Source organism: Corvus hawaiiensis, chromosome 4 (genome assembly GCF_020740725.1).
Source record: "Corvus hawaiiensis isolate bCorHaw1 chromosome 4, bCorHaw1.pri.cur, whole genome shotgun sequence".
NCBI lineage: Eukaryota > Metazoa > Chordata > Aves > Passeriformes > Corvidae > Corvus > Corvus hawaiiensis.
In genome coordinates, this window is record NC_063216.1 from 37,702,736 (window position 1) to 37,728,467 (window position 25,732).

General features: G+C 35.1%; 1 protein-coding gene across 16 annotated transcripts in view; it reads left to right on the forward strand.

Moving 5' to 3' along the window:
• Window positions 1-25,732, forward strand: part of MGAT4C (MGAT4 family member C) — a 337,651-nt gene that overhangs the window by 229,586 nt on the left and 82,333 nt on the right. For 4 of the 16 annotated variants that reach the window (XM_048301686.1, XM_048301696.1, XM_048301689.1 and 1 more), the window contains exon 1: window positions 13,050-13,380. The exons of the other annotated variants lie outside the window; for them this stretch is intronic. The gene's annotated coding sequence lies outside the window, so the exon portion shown is untranslated. Of the gene's footprint in view, window positions 1-13,049; window positions 13,381-25,732 lie in introns of those variants that run through there. 16 annotated transcript variants of the gene reach the window in all.

Here is a 25,732-nt window from a genome sequence, read left to right on the forward strand (position 1 = left end):
TTCCTAACCATTTTTCCATGCTCTATTTCATCTTTTGTTAAATGAAGAAATTAGCCTACGTAAAAGACACTTAAAAGGGAGTAATTATACAAGATTTCCAACCTGAAAATATATGCATTAACCTTGAACAAAGTTTTCATCTCCTGGATATTCATCAAAATGAAATTAACTCTTTTTTTCTCTACAAATTCTTCCTTTAACATGTGCAGTTATACATACATACCAACAAATAGGCACATGTAACACTATGAGGAAGAATCATGTATTCCTAAAGCAACTCTTATACTTCAGTAAATATGCATGTATACATACATAAATTATATGTAAAGTTTCTCTTTGTTCAACAAAAAAATCTCCTGCAGTATTCAAGAAAATAGTTCATCACAAGGAGTCAGTGAAATTTTCCCACTTTTTAAAGCACATTAGAAATTCAGAGAAATTCAGGGTTATATATTTTTAAAAATTTGTTTCATCCTTAATTACTAAGCTTTGTACTTAATTTCCTTTGTTGTTTGAATACTGTCTTATTAATCCATTATGTCAGAAGCATAATTCCTTCCTGGTTCCTGAACAAATTCTTCACAAAGAGAATAAATTAAAATGCTTCTGGGAGAACTATCTGCTTTATAAGCAACCCAGATACCTAATGTATTAGACCTAATTAATACGGCTATCTGAAGCACTAAAAACTTTAAGTTGCATTATTAGATATGCTTTTGTTTCTTCAGAGGTATTCAGTGTAACAGTTGTGCTGGTGTTCTTTAACCATAATGTCTGTGTAAACACATTCAAGAGAGAAAATAATCTCTTCCATAGTCTTATATATTCTCCCCACTTCACACACAAACTAAGGAAAGAAAATCAAAGTAGAGAGGCTGGGGAAACAATTGTTTGATTGTTTGATAATTGTCTAATTTCCAGTGATGTCTTTTACTACAAGTGTAGCAAGAGTGATGACCATGTTCCTTTTTTTCTTCATCTCTCAAGCTGCCAGGAATGTGTCTGCTTGGTCTAAGTTCTGCTAGTGGAGATTCTAAGGCTCTAAGGTGTCAAAGAGAGATAAAGTGTTATGGTGATTTATGCTTAGTATTTACATTATGGGTTAAAAAGAAATCTGATCAAGAAAGGAAGATTATTTTCATAAGAACCATTATCCTGACACCGTAAGGAATTTATTGATTTTACTTTAAAGATTTTAAGTTCTGCTTTCAAGAGCATTCTAAGACAGCTGTACATATCTATCACTTCATATAGGATTGATTTAGCTTTCTGACCTCCCATTTCCAAAATGGAAGAGTTCTCTCCCAAATCTTAAGGTAAAAATATTCCACCTGGTAGTGCTTTGTATAACTTTTTCTTTAATACATGCCTCTGGTTGGTAGCATAACTTCTGGGAGATTCTGAAATTCACATTAACTTCAAATCTAAACAATGTCAAATGTTTGAAATCTTATAATGCAACTCTAAGAAATATTAGAATCCAGCTGTATCTTGATAATACTGAAACTAATGATTTTTAACTTTCCTGTTTAGTATATAAATCAAAAAATCTAATCCAATACTATATAGTAAAAATTGTTTTACTTTACTGGAATATTTTAGTTTGATAGGTCATACTTTATTTACAAATTTTAGTACAAAATGTGGAATACTTTGCTTGAGGAAAATAAACTATTCAGTCATACCCAATTCAACTGACAGGAAATCAATTCAATCTTAAGAAGAAAAAATTATTTTAGTTTATCAGCATTACATGAAGAACAAGAAACAATGATCTATCAGAATGTTTTCAAGAAGCCTTTGCAAAATGCAATTGTTGAAAACAGGACTATATCCTTTTTCTACCAGGCTCCCCAAATGTTACTGGTCCAAGTCAACAACTACCTTGTGATGCCCATGTTTCTGGATTTTACTTGACAAATGACAAAGGAGAAGATAATTGTTGCTTTTTATAATACTTAAAAATCGAATTCAATTGTATTTTAATTCTTTATCAAAAATATATTGCTTGGTTCTGAAAGAATAGTAGTAAACCTTGACTTTGGTTAGTGTACATAAAAACATGAAACACAAACTTCAATCTTGTGATCTACCATTGTGCATGTGCATAACATCAAAAAATATTTCAGCAACAATTTTGCTTTTTGTGTGGTTACAATGAACATTTTTTTGGTCCTTATGGGAAGAACTGAGAGCAGTCATGGTGTACAAGATGGAGAATTCTACAGTGATGCTGTTGCGATTCCATCATCTTGTGTTGAACACAGCTTTTAAGGGGAATAATTACACTATGGGAATAATTGAGTCCTCAGAATCTCTCCAAAATTAAGAGTTTTATATTGTTTTGTTTTGGTTGTTGTTTTTTTTTTTTTTTTCAAACTAAGCTCTCAGTGTAACTGAGGTGTGTGTTTAGCTTGTGCTAAAAGAATCTGCCCTTCTCCATTTTCCCATCTGCATAGGTCTGCAAACACAAGGCCTAACCATTTGTATGCCCTCATAACAAGACATTATACTGCCAAAAACCAAAGAATAAGAGGTTAGATAGTCATCCTCTTTAAAGATATTAAGGCATCAGCACTTGGAGTGAAGTAATAAAAGTGAATTAGCAGAACAGTACAAGGATTTACATGCACGGTTGTAAGAAATATTTGTTTTCATAAGTAGCACAGAGAGCAAATTTAGAAAGACCTTCTCAATGTTAGTCTGGGGAAAAGGCTGAAAAAAACACTTATTAAAAAAAAATCTTGAAAAATATGTTGAACATCATAAGTTTCTTAGCATGGAGCAGGGTTTGGTGAGCCAAAGGGCCCATTCAAATCTTACATCACATGAAAACAATTAATTTCGATTCCTTTTCTATTCATAATTGTATATTCAGTCAATACTGGAATACGTGATTCTTCTGAAGCACATTTTATGGGAAGCCTTTGACGTATTTCCCAGATTGTATGATTTTAAGTGATGCACATCAGCATTCCGTTGCTAAAAGACCAGGAAGGTCATAGGGATTATACAGAGAGTTTATTCTTCCATGTCAGTGTTTTTCTATGAATTACTTAATTTTACTTTTTTTAAAACTGATGATCAGACAACCATTTGTCCCACTAATATTGGAAGAAAGCATATAAACTTACAAAACACATTATTGCTTATGTTTTCAAGAAAGAAAAATTATTTCTTAACTGTAAAAAATGAAAATCAAGATTTTTCTCACCATGAAATGTATTTATTTTCTAAAGTTTCTTCTGTTAAAAACACTGGTATCTTTCATTTTACACTTTACTGTTAAATTATACTTTTTAAAGGTAACAATAGTGGATATGAAATTTTATTCAAATTTTCCTGAGTAGTACTGCAGCAATGTAGCACAATTGATATTTTCTGCCCAATTCTTTCCAGAAATGTAAAATACTAATACTTTGAATATTATTTTAAAATGCATTAATCCATGATTTAAAAAGTTCATAGTCATTTATTTCTCCATCATACAAATGCATCTCATGATCACTCCAGACATAAGAAGCCACAGTTCATATTTTCTTGAGAACATCTTTTATAATTGCTCATAGTGTTTTCATTCTGACTGGAGAGAGTTCCTTGGGGACTTGGTCCACAGAATCTGTTTGTTTAGCTTGACTTTGCTGATCCTAACAAGAATGAATTCCCCTAACACTGGTGAATCTAAAAATACTGAGGCCTGTCTAATCTGATCTTGTATACAAACATGAAGTAGGATAATTTTTGTACAGAACAATTATGCGCCTTAAAAAGAGATCATATTCTGTTACATAGCTCTTTCGGTGAAGTCTCATGAGTAAATTCTTCATTCTTTTCATCACAGCAGTCTTAACATGGAAAAATTGATCTCGTTACTCAGGTGTGTCTGATAAAATCTGCAGTTGAATTTTTTAGGAATGTAAGTTTCAGTGGTCCACTAGAACAGTAAAGGGTTTCAGCAAAAAATTTAAGATATTTGTTTTCTGTTGCTAAGTGACTATGAGTCATAGTTACAAATCATAGAATCACAAAATCATAGAATGGTTAAGGTATTAAAAGAAATCTAAGATCAGCAAATCCAACCATTAACCCAGAATCACTGTGTTCACCACAAACCCATATCCCCAAGTGCCACATCCGCACACCTTTTGAACTCTTCCAGGGATGGTGATTCTACCACTTCCCTGGGCAGAAGGTGCAAGTTTTTTTCTGTCTTGAGCAGGTGATGGTGTTTATAAAAATGTAATTGCAGACACTTTGTGAATATTGTTGATCTTCATGTATTGCAGATTTGTATCTGAATATGGGCTGATAAGGTATTAAAGACCTATTAGGATTGTCACTGAAAATGAATGACTTAAAGGGTTTGCATTTGACAGCTACATATATATCAATATTTTTTTTTGTCTCAAACCTTTTTGTGTAGTCAGGGGACAAGAAAGTCTGCTGATTCTGAAATAAATATAACTAATATACTTAAACAATGAGATGTACTGCCATTTTCTGAGAGAGAAGCAAGAACAGTAAATATCACTGCACAATGGAAAGCTATTTCCATTTTAGATATTATTGTGGTATCTTCTTAGAACTGGAGTTAGCTGAATCAAATCAATGGTGAGTATTCACTGCTAATGTTTGACGGCCAACAAGATACAGAGACAAAAGAGATATTAGATTAGATAAAGAGGAAATAAGAGGAAATAAAGATTTTTTTTTTATATATATATATAACCACGTCTGTTTCTTGTGTATTATGTCATTTGTAAATCATATTTTAAATATTTCTGCTCTATGTAGAGTATTTCTTATTATTTTTTTCTACTTTGGATGGATAAACTTGAACTTATTTTATATGATTTGCTCCATCACCTCCACTCATTCCAGAGGGAGCCTCTGCAAATTGAGAATCACATTAGGAATTAAGAAGTGCCAATTCACTGCAGTGAATCTCAAAATATATTTAACATAAACCCAAAACATTAATGTGCACAGGGTTCTAAAATCAGCTAGAGTAGAATTACAATGAAAGAAAAGCTGGGAGCAGTCTGCTCTGGACTGTCCACAAATATTGAAAATTAATTAAACTGAAATGCATAATTAATATATAACCTAGATCAGAAAATACTTCAGAATATTTGAGGAAACTATTTAGATTATTTATTTGTAATTCAGAGAATTAAGTAAAATTTTAGACATAAATAGCCTGATAACATCAGCCATTCCATTTACCATTTCACTTTTAATATCTTTGGATGAAAGAGAACATATATACCATATATATCATATGTATACATATATTCATATATATATATGGTATCTTGCATCACCATACCATCTGTACTTCTTCTTTACTGAGACTGTCCAAAATAACTGTTCATAGAATCATAGACTCATTGAATAACAGGCTGGAAGGTACTTCAAGGATCACGTGGTTCAAACTTTCTTGGCAAAACCATCATCTATACAAGATGGCCCAGCACCCTCTACAGTTTAAAAGTGTCCAATGTTGAGAAATGTCCACTACTTACCTGGGAGATTATTTCAATAACTGATTGTCCTCATTGTGAAAAATCGCAATCTCCTTGTACCCATCTTTCCTATGTGATTCCTTTTAAAAAGGGAGTCTCTGTCTTCTTCGTAGACACCCTTTAAATACTGGGGTATAGTGATCAGGTCTCCCCTCAGCATTCTTTTCTCCAGGTTTAACAAACCCTGTTCTCTCAGCCTTTCCTCGCATGGCAGGCTTCCCAGACTGTTGATCTTCTTTGTGGCCTTTATCTGGACCCTCTCTGGCATGACCACAGTTATTTTGAATAGCAGGGACAAAACCTGAACACATTATTCCAGGTGAGGCCTGACAAGCACAGGACAGAGTGGGATAATCTGATCTGATGGGGAACTGATCTCTGCTGGTGATGCCCTTGTTGTTGCAGCCCAGCACCCTTTAGGCTTTCTGTGCTGCAGCAGCACTGCTCGCTCACAATGAGCTGGTCCACCAGCATCCCTAAGTCCCTTTCCACAGAGCTGGGCAGAAGCCAGCCTGTGCTCTGTTTCTGGATTATGTTTTTCATGTGCAAGACCTTACCCTTCTCCTCTTTGAACTTTGTAAGGTCTTGTTAGCCCACTCTTCCAGCATAATCAGGTCTTAATGCAAAGTGACTCTCTCTTTCCAAGTGTTCACCACCCCACTCAGTTTACTAACATTAGTAAACTTCATCAGGGTACATAAATGACGTGCTGGGAGGGGGGGTGGAAAGAGCGGCCACTCACACACACAGAGCCGGACAGCTCCTGCAGCGTCGCTCGGGATAAAGAGGCGGGAGGGGTCCTTTGCATGGAGTTCCAAGGGGTTTATTGAGGTCCCCACTCGAAGGGACCCAGGGACAAAGAACCCAGAACACCGAGGGGTCCGGGGTTTATCCGAATCGGCACCAGGGGAGGGCAGAACATCAGAGCCTATGCTTTGGGGGTCCAGGGGGTGGAGAGGGAGTGGGGTAACAGTACAGAGACCAGTGGAAAGGCTGTGGAGGGGTGGAACAAGGGACTTGGGAAAAAGTGGGGTATCAAGGAAAGGAGAACTATCTAGAACATGATCTTAAAAGGGGTAAAAGGGGGTGGTCTTGGACCTCTGAACCTGCTCACCAGCAGATCTCCACTGTTTTGGGGCTCTGTGGCTCCTTGGTCATTCCTGCAGTAAATTCAACCACTGAAACTCATTAAATCCCATTCCAGATAATTTATTAAGATATTGAACAGCACTGGGCCCTATATTGATCCCTGAGGGTCTCCACTTGTGGCACAATGTCATTTTGAAAAGGAGTTATTTACAACTACCCCTCTGGATGCCACTGGACAGACAGATCCCCACCTGCCTGGACCCTAAAACATAGGTTTCTCTGGGAGGAGTCTGTGGGAAACTGAATTAAAAACCTTGGAGAAACTCAGGTAGAAAGTGTCTACCCAAAAGGCAAGAACTTCTGAGCCTCATCTGCAGACCCAGCCAGGCATCCCACCTCAGTGGAGGGGGCAGCAGGCAGGTTACACAGAGGTGGTGCATGGCCTCAGCTCACAGAGGGCCAGAGCAATGTGACCACACACTTCTGTAACCTGACTGATTTGTCAGTTTAGATCAGTAATTTGGATACCAAAAGAGCAAGACCATCAGAAAATCTCAAGCAAATGCTAAAATTCATCTTTTTATCTAGTGCAAAGGACTAATAGTCTGGTGGCCTAGCAGTTGAGAGAAAAGACAGATGCCCTATCATCCTGATAGACATCCCTGTCTACAGACATTAATTTCTAACCCATTCAGAAATTAAACAGTCTGTCCCTGTTTTGCCAAAAAGACATATTCATCTTCAAATAGGAGGCTGAATGGGGAGTTCTGCCTTTTCCAAGTGACAAGCTTTAGCAATATTAACAGAACAAATTTTTTTCCTAATATCTGAAGATGAAGGGTTGGTCTTTTGACTTGTGCACTTTCAAATCTGTGCAACATTGACAGCAAAAGATGTTCAAGGCTCTTATGCCTTGCAGCCCTTCTGAATATTTTACCAACTGAGTACTGTTCTAGTTTTATTTTAGTTTTGTATGGTGAATATTTTACTTTTTAAAAAAATAAAAATCAGGCCATCAAGAAATATTTGCAAAGCAGTATTTTGTAGCTAACAATGCTTTTTGTTTCTTCCAAAAGTAATCTGATATTTAAACAGTTCACTTGAAGATTGAATTATATTAATTGTTTTGTTTTACCTTAATTAAACAGGGAATTCATTAAATGCAGATAATTTCAAAAGTTATCTATTTACTTATCATCTTGAATTAGGTGCCTAGTTCCATCCAGATCTCAGAATAGCTAAGGGAACACATATTTATTTAACCTTCTCACTACACTGGGGATACATGCTTTTTATAAATGTATCACAGCTTGGAAGTCTTAGCTCTGGTTCTCATGCTACTTTCCAACAGATATAGTAGCTATTTACTTACCGGGGTAAATGCTGAAAACTACTAATTTATGACTGATGTCAAGATACTCTGTGCTGTTGTTTTAGACAGGTGGCATACTGTTAGACGGTGTATTCACATACACAAAAACTTCATAAAACATCCTTCCCTTTAAGGTCTATTCTGTAGCCCTATTTTCTGCTGCTTTTTCATTTAAAGATACCATTAAAATAATGACTATCCTATATTTAGGAGATTTTTAACAGAGACATTTTATCTAATCTCAGTCTATCAGTGATTGTTAATTGATCACACTCACCTAACTCCTATAGGATCCCAATCTGTTAATTGTGCTTGAGTTACATTAGTCATGTTTAAGCCTTAAACATATTCCATTACAGTTCTTAAACCTATTCTCTCTCAGATGGGCTCAAGATGTGCACCGGGCTTGTTTTTAAATAGGAGGAGTATGCCTTATGGATTGAGTGCACCCAGGTGTATAGGCAGAATTTAAGAAAACATTTGCAATTTGCAACAGGCTCCTTAATCTGAGGCAGCTCAGAGTATAGGTATCCGAGGAGATTTGTGATCAAAATTTGTGATGTGAAGTAATTTTATGAGTGTATGCTTCTTACAAGGTGATGGTCAGAGCAGCTATAATTCTTTGCTGCCTCATATAAACTGGGAATTAAGCTCTCTGAACACAATGGCATATTTATTTTCTGAAATATTACAGGATCTGTAATTGCTCCTTAAAAACCTGTCAGGTTCTCTCTCATTTTCTTGCAAGTCTAAACAAAAGTTCATTTTCTTGCAAGTCTAAATAAAAACTGTGCAACCTTAAGTTTTGATTACATCAAAATTGTTGCTGTTTCTGTTAATTTCATAGAACTGGGAATTTTGCCATGCTTAGACTATTATCCCGCCCTACCAGTCCTTGCTATGAATGTATTCATTTGGTTTGCTATCTCAGTAACTTATTCAGAAATAATATGAGTTTAGTATATGTAGTGGCATATGCATAAGGATTAGAATTTTCTCTTGTGTGTGTTCTTAGATAACTTATTTTTTTGCTGCTTTTTTTCTGAGATATGTGAGATACATAGTGTATGAGCTCCTTTAGAAACTAATGTATGAGCTCCATATTTACTCTTCCTTCCTGTGAATGCAGACGTCTGCTTTATGGTCTCTTTTGCCACTAACAATGCATATGAATTGCTACTTGTTATAAAGCTATTTGTATTTCTCATTTTGTACACCTTGCAGTAAGTACTGATGGTCATGTTGATTGAACATAATGATAATATTCATAATTATAATTTAGGTAAGATACTACTGCTGCTGTAATCAGACAGCCATCTTAATCCTTAAGTATAGAAAACTATATAATTTTTCCTTCAAATTAAAGCACTTTATATCAAACAAGGCTATCTTTTAATAGAAAGATTGAATATTTCATACAGTAAGTAATTCTTCATGGAAAGCTAACAATATTTTTCTTAAGTAACTAATATGATGGACTTCTGTGTTTGTACTGTACCTAGCAGTTAACACAACAGGACCTCAATCTTGATAGGGATATAGGCTGTGACAGCAGTATAAATATTTAACCAAGTTAATTAAGTGTAAAAGGAGGGTGTTGGGAGTAAACTCAATGTTTAAGGAGTCTGTTAGATTGACTGAAACAGTATTCAGCTGAAAATATATCAAAGACCCATAAAATTTGAAGTTAAGAAATAAAAATAGAAATAGCTATTTGAGGCTACTGTTATACTTTCACATACTTAAATTTAAGTAATGTCCCCACAGTATAGTGGGGTATTAAACAGTTACAGCTGTTTAATATGGTAGGTAGCTCATTAAAACAGTCCTAATTCTGCAATATGTCACAGTGGGGAAGAATGCTGGCAAAATGTGGCATCTAAAAGGACTTTTGAGAGACTGAAGGAGAGAGGAAAGGGAATATAACAGGGATCGAAAAGTAGGCTATTGACAAGCATATGCAGTCAATTATTTTACAGGCAAATAAGAGTATGACTTGAAAATAAAAGTAAAATTTCTTAAAAATGTTCAATAGTAAAATTAGTATTAGAGAAAGAATAATAAAGTAGATTAAATTAGTGGCATAGAATTGTTAAGAGACTTTTACAATGACTTTTACCTTAACATTTCAGAAAAGAAGTTTGAATATCTCACAAAAATAAAATCTTTATGTTGAGGTTTTTTGAAGGGTGGTAGTGAATTAGAATATTATGTGTACCCTTGGATAAGAAATACTAGGTCATCTCAAATGTCAGTATAGAGTCATGTTTAGACAAAATTATAAGCCCTTATTCAGTTAAGCTTGGGAAGTTATTCGGGTGAGAAGACACAAGGCGTCTACCACAGTTTGAGCAGATTCTCTGCAAGGATGTGTTGCTTTTCCTAAGTACAAATCAGTTGGGTCCCCAAGGATTCCTAAGATATCCTGAGCTATCTCTGGGCAGCTGGCCTTTACCTGCTAATCCAGGGGAACATACAAGAAGAATTTATCCTATCTTCCAGCCCTTTGCAGAGCTCTCAGATACCTTAGAATATCTCAGGATACTTAGAATATTCTCAGTATAGCAGAGCACTAGCTGCCTCTGTGGGAGTCATATGAAGCCATACATCACCTCTGACAATGATGGGTGCCTACAAAGAGTTCGCATACACACAGTAAATCTACACTGAAAGATGCTAATCTTGAACTGCATCCCACTCCAGGTACCTGTACATGGACCTTTGAGCTACTTTGTTGGATCACAGGCCCTTTGAAATTGTGACAGAACAAAAGCACATGAGTTGCCCTAAGCTATCTGGGACAGGCCTGAAATATTGGATGTGGAACCTGTGGTCTTCTGGAGGGGAATGAGGTGGGATACTTGACAGTACCTCCATGGCATTGGTCACCTGTGTGCCGAACAGAGTACTGAGCTAAAGTGGGAGAAATAGGCACTCTTTAAAGAGTGATTTATGTGCCATCTTCGCCAATAACACTTAAGCAAGACTGGAGCAACAGGGCCAATGGAGATATCTCCTCTGAGAAGTGTTTGGTGAAATGATTCTCAATTTTTTTTTTAATAGAAGACTTATTTTCAGAAAACTCATTTCACTTCCACTCCCATGAAGTGAAAACTGGCTGTGGGACAGCACACAAAAGGAAAAACATTGCAATGTATTAAAATGACAGAAAGCATTTCATATACTACAAAAACAAATTACTTGTTGGGCTGTTCTTTTAAACCTTCAGTATGGTTTAGCAGAAATGCATAACAGAGTAATGAACCCTGAAAATGTTACTTCATTAGGAGGAACAACCAATTTCAGGATTGATTTGAAACCTTCCATCTTTGACACACAAGTGATATGAAATAATTATCCCTCAAGAGGCAAGCTAAAGATAATTCATAGTGACTTCCTGTTGTGAAAGCTTAGCTTGTTAAAGTTACAAAAGATAAAGTGACAGAACACCAGAATTGTGACTGAAAAGATTTTATTTGGTTTTCATACTCACTTCTGATTCAAACAGCGGTTTTCTCTGACATGGTTTCTCAATTTGCAATGAACAGTCAGTATTTTAAATTGCATATTGAATCATTTTTCAAACCACTGTAATAGGATGTAATGATTTCACTTTCATATAAGATGACATAGAACAGAATAATAAAATTTCAGTCAGTTGAAAGAAGCTTTATTGAAAGTTTTCAGACAAATAAAGAACTAGGTTAAACTACTACATCACATATTAATTATCAAAAATATGCTGTTCAAGGAAAAGGATAGAGATATTTCTTTCTTGAGAAATGTGTGAGCATAAAGAATATCTACATGGGCATCTGTTCTTAGGTTATGGATTAAAACAAATGTTCTAAATATCAGAACAAAAGAAATATCTGGAAAAATCTATATCTTTAGCTGAAGATTATCCCCAAAAATAAGAGTTTTTTCCTAAGTCTTGAAGAGTTTATGTATGCTTACATATATGTCTGTATATACACTCATAGCAAAATATAGTGGAGAATCATACTTCTACTTAAGAAGGAGATTGAAGAACTTGTATGCATTCCCAATGAAAATAATTTCATGTATTGATGTCAGGTTTGGGGCAATAATGATTTAAACATTGGTATTTGGGATATTTAAAACATAATATTAATTATGTATTAATAATATCAGAATAGTAATAATTGTGTATTAATAATATCAGAAGCACTGAAAGGGGGATTTTAGGTTATGAATTTATGCAAGTCATTTTTTTTTTCATTTTTATATAATAAATCATAGAATCATAGTGTAGTTTGGGTTGGAAAATGTTTTTAAAGATGATCTAGTTCCAACCCCTCTGCCGTGGCCAGGGACATTTCCACTACACTAGGTTGTTCAAAGCTCCATCCAATATGGGCTTGAACATTTCCAGAGACAGGACATACATAACTCCTCTAGGCAACAAATCCCAGTGCCTCACCAAACTCACAAAGAAGAATTTCTCCTAATATCTGGTCTAAACCTACTCTTTCAGTTTGAAGCCATTCCCTCTTGTCCTCACTACATGCTCTTGTAAATAGTTTCTCTCCATTTTCCTGCAGGGTCCCTTCAGGTACTGGAAGGCTACAATCCGGTCACACCAAAGCCTTCTCTTTTCCAGGCTAAACAATCCTAATTCTCTCAGCCTTTCCTCATAGGAGAGGAGTTCCATCCCTCTAATGATCTTGGTGTCTTTGTCTGGGTCCACTCTAACAGGTCAATGTCTTACCTTGTTCTAGGTACCCCAGAGCTGGATGCAGCACTGCAGGTGGGGTCTCACCAGAGCAGAGCAGAGGGGCAGAATCCCCTCCCTCCCCTGCTGCCCACGCTGCTTTGGATGCAGCCCAGGATATGTTTGGTTTCTGGGCTGTGAGTGCACATGGCTGGGTCATGTCCAGCCTCTCATCCACCAGCACCCCCAAGCCCTTCTGGGCAGGGCTGCTCTCCATCTGTTCATCTCCCTGCCTGTGTTGATAACAGGGGTTGCCCTGACTCATGCACAGGACTTCTACTTGGTCTTGTTAAACTGCAGGACATCCTCATTCGCCCTCTTCTTGACCTTTTCCAGGTTTGTCTGGATGGCATCCCATCCTTCAGTTGTGTCAACAGCACCACTCAGCTTGGTGCTCTCAAATCTGAAAATTTGGGGAGGGTGCTCTCAATTCCTTTGTCTGTGTCATTAATGAAGAATAGTATCCCAACACGGACCCTGGAGGGACACCACCTGTTACTACCACCCACTGGGACTCTGAGCTGTTCACCACTACTCTGGATTGCCTATCCCATCAGTTCCTGATTCACCTAACAGTCCACCATTCGAATCCATCTCTCTTTGATTTAGAGTGAAGGATGATGTGGGGGACCATGTCAAAGAGTTCACAGAAGTCACAGGTAAATCACATCTGTAGCCCTTCCCTTGTCCACTGATGTACTTAGTGACTCCATATTAGAATGCACCTAAGTTGGTCAGGCAGGACCAATAAATGTCTATTTTATTTGCAAAAAAGTATTTTTTCAATTAAATTAATAATCTCATCCTTAATCTTCTAAATGTTTGTTTTTTTTTCTTTTTATTTCTTGTTTCCTGGATTAACAATATTCCCCAGAAATATTTTGCATAATCTCAGACTGTATCAAAAGTGCATATTAGTACTGGTGTATAAATGTTTTGACACTTTTTACAGAATCAGCACAACTCTGCATTTGCTATGTCCACTCATGCTCAAAGTATTAATAAAAAAACCCCTTATTTTATGAGAGTCAATATTGCTTATATCCAGGCTTCACATAAAGATTCCCACAAAACAATTATTCCATTCAAACAGATAGAAATAAGCCATGTTCAATGACCTTTACAATTTCTAATTACAAAACTGTCCATTCTCGCAGTGTTTTCATTTAATTATTTTATTCTTTTTTTTCTGTTCATTTGTCAATCAATTAAAACTGCTGCTGTTTCAGGCAATAAACTAATGTTCACTATCCTCTTGGCACATATTATTTTGCTGAATAGAGGCTAAACATTTAAACTGACAAAGTCAAGCTCCTCCATGACTGTATCCTAGATGCTGTTAACAATTTAACTTCTTGATCTTGTTTCTTTTCAAATAAATCAAACCCAGATATATTTACAATTGTTTAAAACTCTACATGATCTGTAATCCATGACCAAAGACACTTTAATCAGCTCTGAATTCTTCCCTAAAAGAGTGGCTATCCCAAAACTATCCCAAACTATATAACTTTTATATATTAAATGCTTGAGCCTTATTTGAAGGGAATGAAATGATAATTAATTATCAATTTTTGTCAGAGTACCCACAGTACTTGTCTGATTTTTCTGCCCTGTTGTAAGGTGTACTTCAGTGTTTCTATCACTGATTTCAGGTTCATACAAAGGATCAAAGGTTTGACTAATTTTTTTTTGCAATAACCTAAAAGCAATGTATTAAAAGATCATACTTCACAACAGGAAGCAATTTACACTTAAATTTAGGAAGGAGTGGGTGCCCCAGCTGGTTAATTGACAAAGGTTATTCTTTAGCTCACTAACTGAGTGATCAGGATAGAATCAGCAGAAGAGGGCAATGGGTAACTCTGCCTGTATTGCCACATTATTTTGTCATTCAAGAACAGATCTTCAGCCATTATTTTAACTACATTCTCTCTAGTGGGAATATGAGACCTTGTAATTCTTAAAGATTAAATCAACTTAGTTTTCTGATTATTTGATCTATCAAACTCTTTGATTTTGCATACATCTATTTCAAGAAAGTATTTCTAAATATTTCATGTGGAAGAAGACAATTGTTTCTCTTCACTTATAGATATTCTCTGGCTTGAGTGTTTTAGTCCATCCAACAGAATTTAAATAATAGTGCATTTTCCTTTATAATATAAGGTTTATGCCTTTTTGTTTATTGGATCATGTAGGTTTTACATAGATCTGAAAATTGTGACTCCAACCATCTGAAATGTAATAACTCAAGCACGGGAAGTCTACAGAAAGAACACTAATTCATTGGGGTTTTTCTCAGTGCCTCTTTCTTAGTTTTACTTTTTAATCCTTCATTGCTCTCTTTGAATGTTCTTTGTCTTGAAACTGCCTTTCACATAAGTTATTTTGTTTTGCTCATTCTGACAATTGTTTTCCTAGTGTATAGCCACTGTAAATGCATTATTGTTGTTGTGTAGAGTTTCTCTGTTTCTAGAAGGAATTTAATTCCTTGAAAATTGTAGTCATGCTGCTGATTACTTTTTTTTTTCCTGAGGGAATTCAAGGTTCACTAAGACAATGAAATAATTTTCCTTTCTATCTGCCCCCATTCCTGCCCTCACTCTTTCTTTTTCCCTCCCTTCCTCTTTCCACTGTCACAATAGCTGTTTATTCTTACAATGTGGCAACAAGTTGGCATCATGCTGTGGACTTTTTTACATAGCCAAAATGAATCTACAGCAGAACCGAACCTGGAATATATGTCTATGGGCATTTTCTGTATATTAATCCACATATACAGCTTACTTAGGTAGTTTATTTTCACTAAAATGGTGTTCTTATTTTATATGTTTGCGAATAAACTCATGTTTTGAAAGGTCAGCTATATGGTAGAGTGTTTAGAGTAATTTCCAAATTAGTTACATAGCAAGGATTTCCCAAATGTTTTGCCTTTCTCTCCAAAGGCAATGAAGAAGTAGCACAAGGTTTTCCAACCTCAGAAGATTTAAAATCTGTGGTTAACAATTTTTATTTTATTTTGCTCTTATGACATCACAACATATCCAATTTTTACTCCTGCTTTTCTCCCTCCAGAGAGTTATTGCTGTGCTTGAATGTATAGCATATACTCCAATCACTTCATATCATCATTTTAATGGATTTAATCTGGATGATGTGTATTTCTCTCCAGGAAGTTCTCTCCTCCTTCATCTTTTGATGCAACAAAAAACCAAAACCATGTGGCTGGTTTATTAGGAAACCTATAAATGTTTTAGAAGTGTGTGTATACAGAGATGCTTCAGATGACAAAAAATCAGAAATGTGTAGTCAGGTGTGACAGGTGTCTCTTACTCTGTTATCACAGTGTGCCAGGAAATTATTTCTGGATCAAAGAGCCTCACTTTTGATCAAATTTCTACCAGTCAGATTTCCTCTCTATTCTATATTAAGCAAACTTTAGTATATTTACAATGCTTCAAAGTGATATGACTTGTATAACAAGATTATTCCGGGGTCTTTCACTCTTTATACTGTTTTTTTCTGAAACACCTATATTTTCTGTCTTAAACTCACTGAAATTGGAGAGAACTGTGCATTACCTTTGATGCATCGATATTTAAAACCAAGGAGACCACTTAATTCCAGAGGTTTGTGGTACACAAATATTTTAAGCACCCTAAGCAATATGGCTGCTCACAGGATCCCAAAAAATTGTAGATGAAGGATAATATTCTTTATTTCCAATACTGTTTTATCATTAATTGGAAAAAATCAAACAATCTTTTCTTCAGTGGTCAGCTCACCTCGTGACAGAAGTCTTATATCCCCCATGCCACACAGTACTGGCCTGGTAGTGAAATTTAGGGACCAAAATCTATAAATATCACCTTGTGATAAATCTGTAGCTTTTATTCCTGATTTTTTATAAAAGGACACTCAGTTATTCACACAGCAATCTGGGCATGTTTACTTTTTTTTCCCTAGCAATGTGATTGAAAAGGAACATCCAAATATATGTATCTACTGGGATTAACATCAGTGAAATAGATTTCCTGACATTAAATTTATTTTAGAGCTAGAGAAGAGTAAAGAAATTTAGGTGAGAGTCTCTGGAGGAAAATTTGAGAAATAAATTGGAAAACAAATTCACTGTTTGCAGCAAAATTGCATCTTCACCTTAGCTGCTGGCATTTTACTTGCTCCTCAACTTGGAAGTGAAATACTTTACAATGGCATTTTTCCCTCTGATTCCTTTCGGGAAGACAACTTTCAGGTTGACAAGGAAAATGGGCTTTGGGAATGTGAGTATTACGCTGATAATAATTCCTAAAAAAAAAAAAAAAAAAAAGGATAGAAAGTAGAAAGTCAGGGGAAAGTAAACCCAAAAAATATGGAACTTATTCCATTTAACTCCTGTCAATGTTCCTATTTTTCATTTTTAAGTTACAAAACAAACAAGGAAATTGCCACTAAAACTCAGGACTGCCACAGCATAGAAACAGATGCCTAAGATCTAAATTTTTCTTGATGACCCCATATTCCTGACTCTGCATGAAACCCAGCTTGTTAAGAGTTTTCAGAATGTACCTCTGGGAGGACTTTCCATTTACTTCTATTTTGAATTATTATAATAATAATAAAACCCTTGTATTCAACTTAAATACAAAACAAAGCAAACCCAACCAAACTAAAAAACTCATTCCTGACCACAAAGGGTTTCTAGTGCTTACCTAATTCTGATATTTGGGCTATGGGTTTCAGGGAGCATTTGTATTTTGGTTTTGCCCTGTTGCACAGGCATATCAAAATCTGATCAACTGAGGAAAAAAGAAAAAAATTACAGACCTGCAAATATTGGAACAAGTCGGAATTACTGAAAATTAATCCAGTGTTCAGATGAAAAATTGAAATCTGCCAGTGAGAAGCTTTTGTACCTGCTCAAACTTTTATACCACAAAAGGCCAAGAATACTTTTTCAAGGATCTCACAAATTTTCTCTTTGTTTCCAGTTATTTTGTAGGCGGTCTTATCTTTCAAGCTTATAGTTGTGTTCAAAGCTTCACATCAATTCAAATCAGAAACAAGAACCACTACTTTTACCAGACAGCATGATTCCAAAGACTGGTACATGGTTTAGATTAGAGAAGTCATGAGCTCCTCTGAATAGCTGCACTCTCTAATCATGTCCCAGTTATATACAGAAGCATATGCAAACTCCCCGCTTTTCCCAAGGAGTGTCTTGTACAGAAAGTATGTGTAGCCACCCCTGGCAGAAGGTCTGCTTTGTTCCTGACAGGGTGAACTTTGGATGGTAGGTATAAACACTGTATTTTTGAGCATTGGTACTCTCTGAGCCAAAATCACCTTACTGATTGTAGCAGGACTTCTTCGGCTGATTCAGAACATACCATTGCATCTCACCCACTAAATTGCTTGTCCTATTATTTCTTAGCCTTAATTATTAATTTGCAGTTTTCAATTCTTACTAACTCAGAAGTACTTTTAATTTTTCTGTTTTGTAGACAATCCTTGGATTGTTATCTAGTATGAAACATATTCACATGTATCATGCTTATTGTAGTCTGGTCTGCGGTGTGTGGGATGCACAAGGTGACAGCGAAAGTAAGCATATCTCATTTCTGGAGTATATGATAGCTAATTCATCCCTCCTCCCCCCATCAGATTCATGATTTCTTCACAGTGTTACATTCTATAAACTTACAGTAAAAATTAAATATCTGAAGGAAAAGGGGGAAATTGGTGCATTTCACAAGCAGCTACCAGCCCTGCTGTAAAATATTGGTAACATGTACTTTAATATGGTTGATATATGAAGAAATATATAATAAATATATAATAATGAAATAATTTTTAGAAAATAGCCCAGCAGCACATCTTATTTTTTACCCAATACAAGTATAGCATATATTCTTTTCAGGTGAGTTTTCCTGAAACTTTTATGCTGTGCCACTCCTTTTGTTAAGTCTGAAGAGAAAGCTGTATAGGAAGAACAAATTCTTTTGGAAATTTGGGTTGAAAATAAAATAAAATTGATGCATTTAATACTTAGGTAGTTAAAAAGAAATTGATGTTATAAGTCATATAGGGAAAGAACCATTTTGCTTATCTCTGTTGATTGAAAGAAGCAAGGGAATACTATTTTTTCAGAAAGAGATATAAAGCTCTTTATGTACATTTAATGGTAAATTCTACATACAAGGCTGAATAGAAAGTGTCTTTTCACTCTGGGTGAGCTTCAGCAATCTACACAAACTTATCCATCTTGTAGATTTTTGTTAGGCCTTTCCTTGTCTACTTTTGATCCAGTTTTGACTGGTTTATATATCTCTGCTTAAGGCTACCCTCTCTATCACATTTCATGTACCAATCTGATGCTTTTATTCATAATAAATAAGAAAAACAGTACACAAATTATAAGATAAGATATAAATACACAGTGTTTCTTTTGTTATTAGCATACTCTGGAAATATAATAAAGGAAGAACTGTTTAGAACAGCGTGAATTTCTTTCATAAAATACAAATTATAAATATCCATCCAATGGGCTAATCACAATGCATTAAGCATCTTTTCTGATAAGCAGGAAAATTGCAGAGAGAGATTCAGATAGATACAATTAACAGAATGTAGAAAACTGGAGGAAAAAGGTATTTCTAAAGAGGCTCTAATCACAGGGTTCAGAAAGAAATCCTTTTTACAACAATTAATTACACTGCAAAATACACTTTCCTGATCATCAAAATAATAGTTTATGTATGGTCTTTTATTATCCTAAATAGCAGAGCTGGGAACCTCTCAGGATAGAGATGGTATATTTTATTATGCTTCTGGATATAAGTAATATATAAAGAACATTTTGTGAATGAAGACTTAATAAAAAAAAAAAATATTTTGCAAAATAATTATAGATTGTGTTAAATTTGCCTTAGAGTTTGGTCCTCCGAAAGTTTGTTCAGCCTCATATTTTCTAAAGTATATTATTCTTTGTGTCTATGCTGTTTGATTTTTTTCCCAATTAATATAATGCAACTTACCACTTGATTATTGAAAACACTGTTCAGCTTTTTCACTAATAACACAAATTACACCAATAAAATTATAACATGAAATATTTCTAACAAAGAGACTGAGGAACCCTTTTCATGTAACAATTTTAGAAAGCAGGGGAGGAGTGGCCCAGCAGCACCTGTGTTGATATATCTAAATCCTCAGAAGTTCATAAAATGAATGTTTATGGATCTTTCTGCAAGCAGAAATCATTTTCTTCTCTAAGCTGTTAGAAGATATCATGGTATAGTTCTCATTGAGACTTTCCCCATCAAAATTTGTTGACATGTAAGTAAGTATGACTCCTGAGGACAGTACAGTATTCCTTTCTTGAAGACTGTAATATCCACTAATGTTGAGAGGCAGCTGTAAAACCAGTAACTCATACTCAAAAGGAGGTTTTCTTGGAAGAAAAGGTATACATTTTCTGTTGAGTCATGAAAAACCTTTGAATAATGGATTACTATGAAAATTTACAAAGTATCCAAGACATATAATTTTTTACTCTTAATGATCTCTAGAAATTGGGGAAGAAGTATGGAAGCATAGCCTGATTATGGTGTTACCTGTTCAATATAGAAGTTTTTACATACTTTATATCAAGTAATTAATGAATAAAATGCATAAGCAGGTACTGAAATTCAGGAACTCCTCTCCAAGTTCAGTCTCTAATATACTTTGTTCTTTGCTGCCTAGTGGACACGTCTATGTCAGTATTTTAGTACAGCTCTGGGGTGAGCTTTTGTAATGAATTGTATTATTTTCTCCATTTCCTAGCAATTATCAGTGGCACAGCTATTGCATGAAAAATGGAATACTGTGTATTGCATACTTTTCAAACTTTTCTCTGTAAAAGCAAAAGATGGATGTGGATTTGAGGCCTAAACTTAGGCCTCCTGCTTCCCAAGTACTCCTTTACTGGGAGACCAATTTTACATTAATACGGTACCTTTTGAAGGGACACAAAAGAGACAGAGAAAGCAGACGGGGAAGTTCATGGGCAGTGAGCACCCTAAACACCCCAGAAGTGCTGTGGACCTTTGAAATTTGGTTCTATCAGACTACAAGTTAAGATATTTTTTGTACAAAGCTCAGAATGAATCAGAGGAGACATAGAGTTCAAAGCCAGCCTTTTTTATTCTGCTATAATCAGCCTACTGTGCCTTTGAAAAGAACATCTTTTAACCCAGATTTCTTCCTAGGACCAGAATCTTTTCAATGGCTGTCTAAATCATGATAAGTTGGACATGATCCTTTCCAGATGCCTACAAGCAGTTTTTCAAACTTACAGGACACGTAGATCTCTATATATGGCCCTTGAGCTTCTCAGGACCCCTCAGTCCCTGCAGTGGTATGGTTTCCCAGGTCACCACCACCACACCCAGTCATATCTGCCTGCACTCTGCCTCTGTGGCCCAGGAAAACCTACATATCAAGTGGCAGGAAAAGACAAAAACATCATCTTTCCCTCTGCAATATCCTAGTAAATAAAAACGTCATACAATAACATGTGCAAAAGCAGGCCTATCTGTCACAATTCATCCCACATCTCCACAGCACTTTCAAGAACGAGGCATCCTAAAATACAACCACAGTTATGGCATTTTGACTTTGGCTTTTGTACAAGGACTGGTCTCTTCTAAGAGACACATTCTCTTCTTTCCCGTTTTTCACACTTCTCTAAATTTAGGGAAATAACACTCATTAATGAACAAATAAAGTTTACTTGAACCTATTATACCTCTTCATCTGAATATTTTAGATAACTACATATGTTTTAGATACCTAAGTTCTTTGACTGCCATCCTTCATGTAATCAGATATCATATACTAATAGCTTCCCCAAAGGGCCAGACTTAAGCAGTCCAAGGCAAGTTGCTTCAATTCTGAATTAACAGTGACTACTAGATATCAAAATAAATACAAAGAACAACGGTTAAGAAAAGACCCTTTTAAAAAATTATGTTGAATACTGTGCACTATTTGATCTGTTACATGTCTGTTTATGGTGCTTCATATTCCATAATTTGCTGTTTTAGTTTACAATCCAAAACTGATTAAGACTCATTTATTTTGGCATAGAGGTATTAGTTCCAGGAGTACAAAATACTGATACTACTGATCAAATACTGAAATCGCAGACTTGTCAGATGATGATGAGAAGTACAACCATTAAGGGGAGTAATATGTAGTCAACTTAGTATTAAGTTTTTCAGCAGTATCATTGATCCAACTTGTGCTGAGTATCAGAGTCAAATTCTGATTGCCATGCTGAATGAGAGGGTGAGAAAACTGAAACATGTTTTCCTTTCCCTCAGTTTCTGTCTCTATAACGTCAACTATTTTTTTGCCTTTAAATATATTGTGTCCATAGTCTGAATATGCCATGTAGAAATATAATGGTACTGGAGGACTACATTTACAGAACAAGATTTCAAGAAAAGATGTAGGAAAAATATGTACACTAAATCCTGTGGAGAAATGTATATTACCAATACCTCATTTGACTATATTTCTCAGTGTAATTTCTATGTCATTCTGTGGTAAAAAGTAGAACTACTCTTCATAAAAAAAAAAAAAAAAGCCTTATCTTTCATGAATATTCAATCTGGAGTTCAGTAGTCCATGGGGAAGTTACATCTCTTTTTCATGCAAAGAATTTAATTACATAAATCTTGTTTATGCAGAAAAATAACTCAGAATATGCAGAATAACTCCCATGTAAACTTTTAGCATTATGGTTCTCTCCACCTTTCTTTCCTTCTACAATCAAATATATTAGGGTTTTTTTTAATTCCCCTCTGAAATAGGTTTTTTTTTAGTTTCTCATTTTGGAATTTATTCCTCCCTTCAGGATTAGCATTTCTATTCTGGAATGGTGCAATAAAGAAAGTAGTTTTCATGACTTTAAATGTCAGAAAAATCAGGATATTTTTAATTTTTTTTTTTTTTTTTTTTTTTAAATAATGCCTAAACATGCTTCGGAGTCTGAACTGTATGGAAGGTTTCAGTATCTTCAGCACCAAAGTCAGAGCTTCATACTGTCATGTATTGCTCTACCTTCTGAATAGCCTATGCTACATATACTGTAAGAGACGTGGTACAAGTGATCTATTTTTAAAGTTATTGTTATAATATAATCCCTTGAAATCGATTGCCTGAAGAGAGTGTAATTAGAACTAAACTGGAAGAAAGGCTTAGTGATCCATCAGCTGAATAACTCTAGACCTACCAAGTTTGTGGTTTGATATACTGATAAAGATACATCTGAGTTTTTTCCAATATTTAAATTCTAGTTTCCAAGTGCAACCGAGTTCAGAGAGGAGTTCTTCTACTAGGGTTATTCATATTATTTTTATGGAGAGCATTAAGTGAGATTTCCAGACATATATTGAGACATAAAACTCAAACATGACAGGTTTTGACTAGGCAGAAGAATTCTTCAAATGTGTGAACAGAATCAAGGTTGAACATTGTACGTTTTAACTGCTGCTGATTTTTTCTTCTGCCATAAGAAGATGACAATGATACCTTGTGTCTTAAAAATCAAAGCTTTTGAATCATGAGTAGAATATTGAAAGCAAGAATGTGTTACACTTTCCCAGGGGAGAGATGTTTCATTACAATACATTACTTTGTAGTTGTCTGATTTCTGACCCTGTGATTTCAAACCACAAGTAAAATTATTACCTTGTTTTTAAGCTGTTCTTTGAGAACTACCCTTGATGTTTTGAGCAGTTCAACAAGAATTTTCTGGGAACACATTTCTGAAAGTGGGAAATGACTTTGAACAGAGTAAGTTAAAAATTTAAATAACTAGATACCAGCAATATGTGGATGGACTTGCTAAACCATGGGCTATAATCCACTGAGCACATGTAAAATACATATCCATTACCTGGATCACTGATTTCACACCACTTAGTCTTCTGTTGAGCTTGTTAGCATCTACTCGCATTACTGTTTGGATAATGAAATTCATTTTACATAATGTTGAAAGACTATCATGAAACTGTGGCTAATTTATACCAGAGCAACCCATTCTTGCAGTGCTGAGACTCAGGATTTGGTCATCTTGTATATAAACATAATTACAGAAACTGTGCATACAAAATATTTAATGTCTATGTGAATTAACAGAGTAATTGATCTTTGATTTTCCATACTAAGAAGATTTATGTACTGGGAACTTTTATTTATGATGAAATTTTATCAGAATGACAACATTGTCCTCCATTACCTGTCTTTTCTGTGACAAGGCAAGATTGAAACATTTTCCACTGCAGTTTTGTTATTTTTTTGAAGGTAGGCAGTTGATCGAGTGCCCTACGTGCCTGGAATAAGAAACACACATTCTGAAGATAACCAGAGCCTCTAAAATTATATTTTTATATACATGTGAAAGCCTAAAAAAAACAAACAATCTTTTAAAAAGGATCACTGGATAGACATCTAAAGAAAAATGCAGGTAAATCTCATTCATCCATTTACCTGTGGGACTTAAATTCACATGGAACCCTCTCAACCAATTAAAAAGAAAGGTGATTTACTGTAGCTGCTTTTGTTGGCATGAGAAATAGTTTGAGTAACTGAAAAAAATAACCAAACAAAACAACCAACCCCTAAAACCCTCACAAAAATATCCCATCCAAAGTAATTTAAATATTGAAATCAGAATGAAACTCTAATTCCTAATAATTTTTACTATACCTGCAAGTTTTTTTGTCTCTTAAAAATGTAAAGCAGCACTTGCAGACTGACATAATAAATTGTATTAATAAGAGAGTCATATTTGAGTATATAATGTATTCTTCCCCCTTTTTCTGCATACCTCTGGGAGTAAGCAGCATCTGTTCTCCCCAGATTCGATGAGTAGTTGAAGAATGTGCTCAATTACCTTTATGCAAATCTTATCATGTTTACATGTTTGTAGAATACAACAACATTCTTAAAATATTACCTCTTTTACCTCTAAAAAGAAATGAATAACATTGCTTTTATAAGAAAATTCTTGTATTTATATTGGCAATAGAAATAATTTTGGAAGCAGGTATTGTATTTTATGATAATTTACTTTAGTCATAATAATATAGAATATAGAAAATAGATAATAATATATATTTTAATATAGAAAATTCTTTATGGTGTTAGCTCTGTTAACATCTATATGTTATAATACTAATAACTTTGTAAACAATATATGAAAGGGTTTTAAGTGTATTAATTTCAATAACGGGAAATAGAATTGCATTATGTATGGAAGAGACTAGATTTTGTGAGCTTTGTTCTGTCTCTAGAAGACATAGATCACTTGAGGCCATTGTGGTAAAGGAAAGATGGTGATGGAACATCTACCACTAAGAAAAAAGTAGTTTCTTAATTGTAGGGCATCTGACTACATGCTATCAAATATTTTGGACCAAGAATTACAGCATACTGTCAGCACAGATGTTCCTAGATTTAGTCTACACCTTGGACCTTAGGTAGTGTCTAAAAAGAGCTCTTATCTTGGCAATTCTATAGCACTTTATTACTTTGTACTTTTTACATTTCCAGGCCAAATTATATGATGTTGGGCAAAAAGCACAATATCACAAAAATTGTCAAATTCTTTCTTGGTTTATGCATTTTTGTTGCTAAATGTGATGTTATTCACTTGGTTTAAGTTTCCTTTAAGCTAATTCACAGGAGAGGATTTTCCAGGACTCCCTGGTGAAAGCCCACCAGAGATTTCAAGGGAAATCTGTGCTGGAAGGACAGGTAGATCTAGAGTTTCTTAAGGAAGAGTCACAGAATTGAGTTTTTACAGAGAAAAAAGGCACTGATTCAACTTGTCTGTTCAGCAACATGGAGAGTAATGAGCCTAAGTGGCCTGATATAAGAGCGTCTCTTCCACACACATGCTGTTAGACACTACCCCACTGATTAGCACTTACTGCATTGAAACATGCCTGGTAG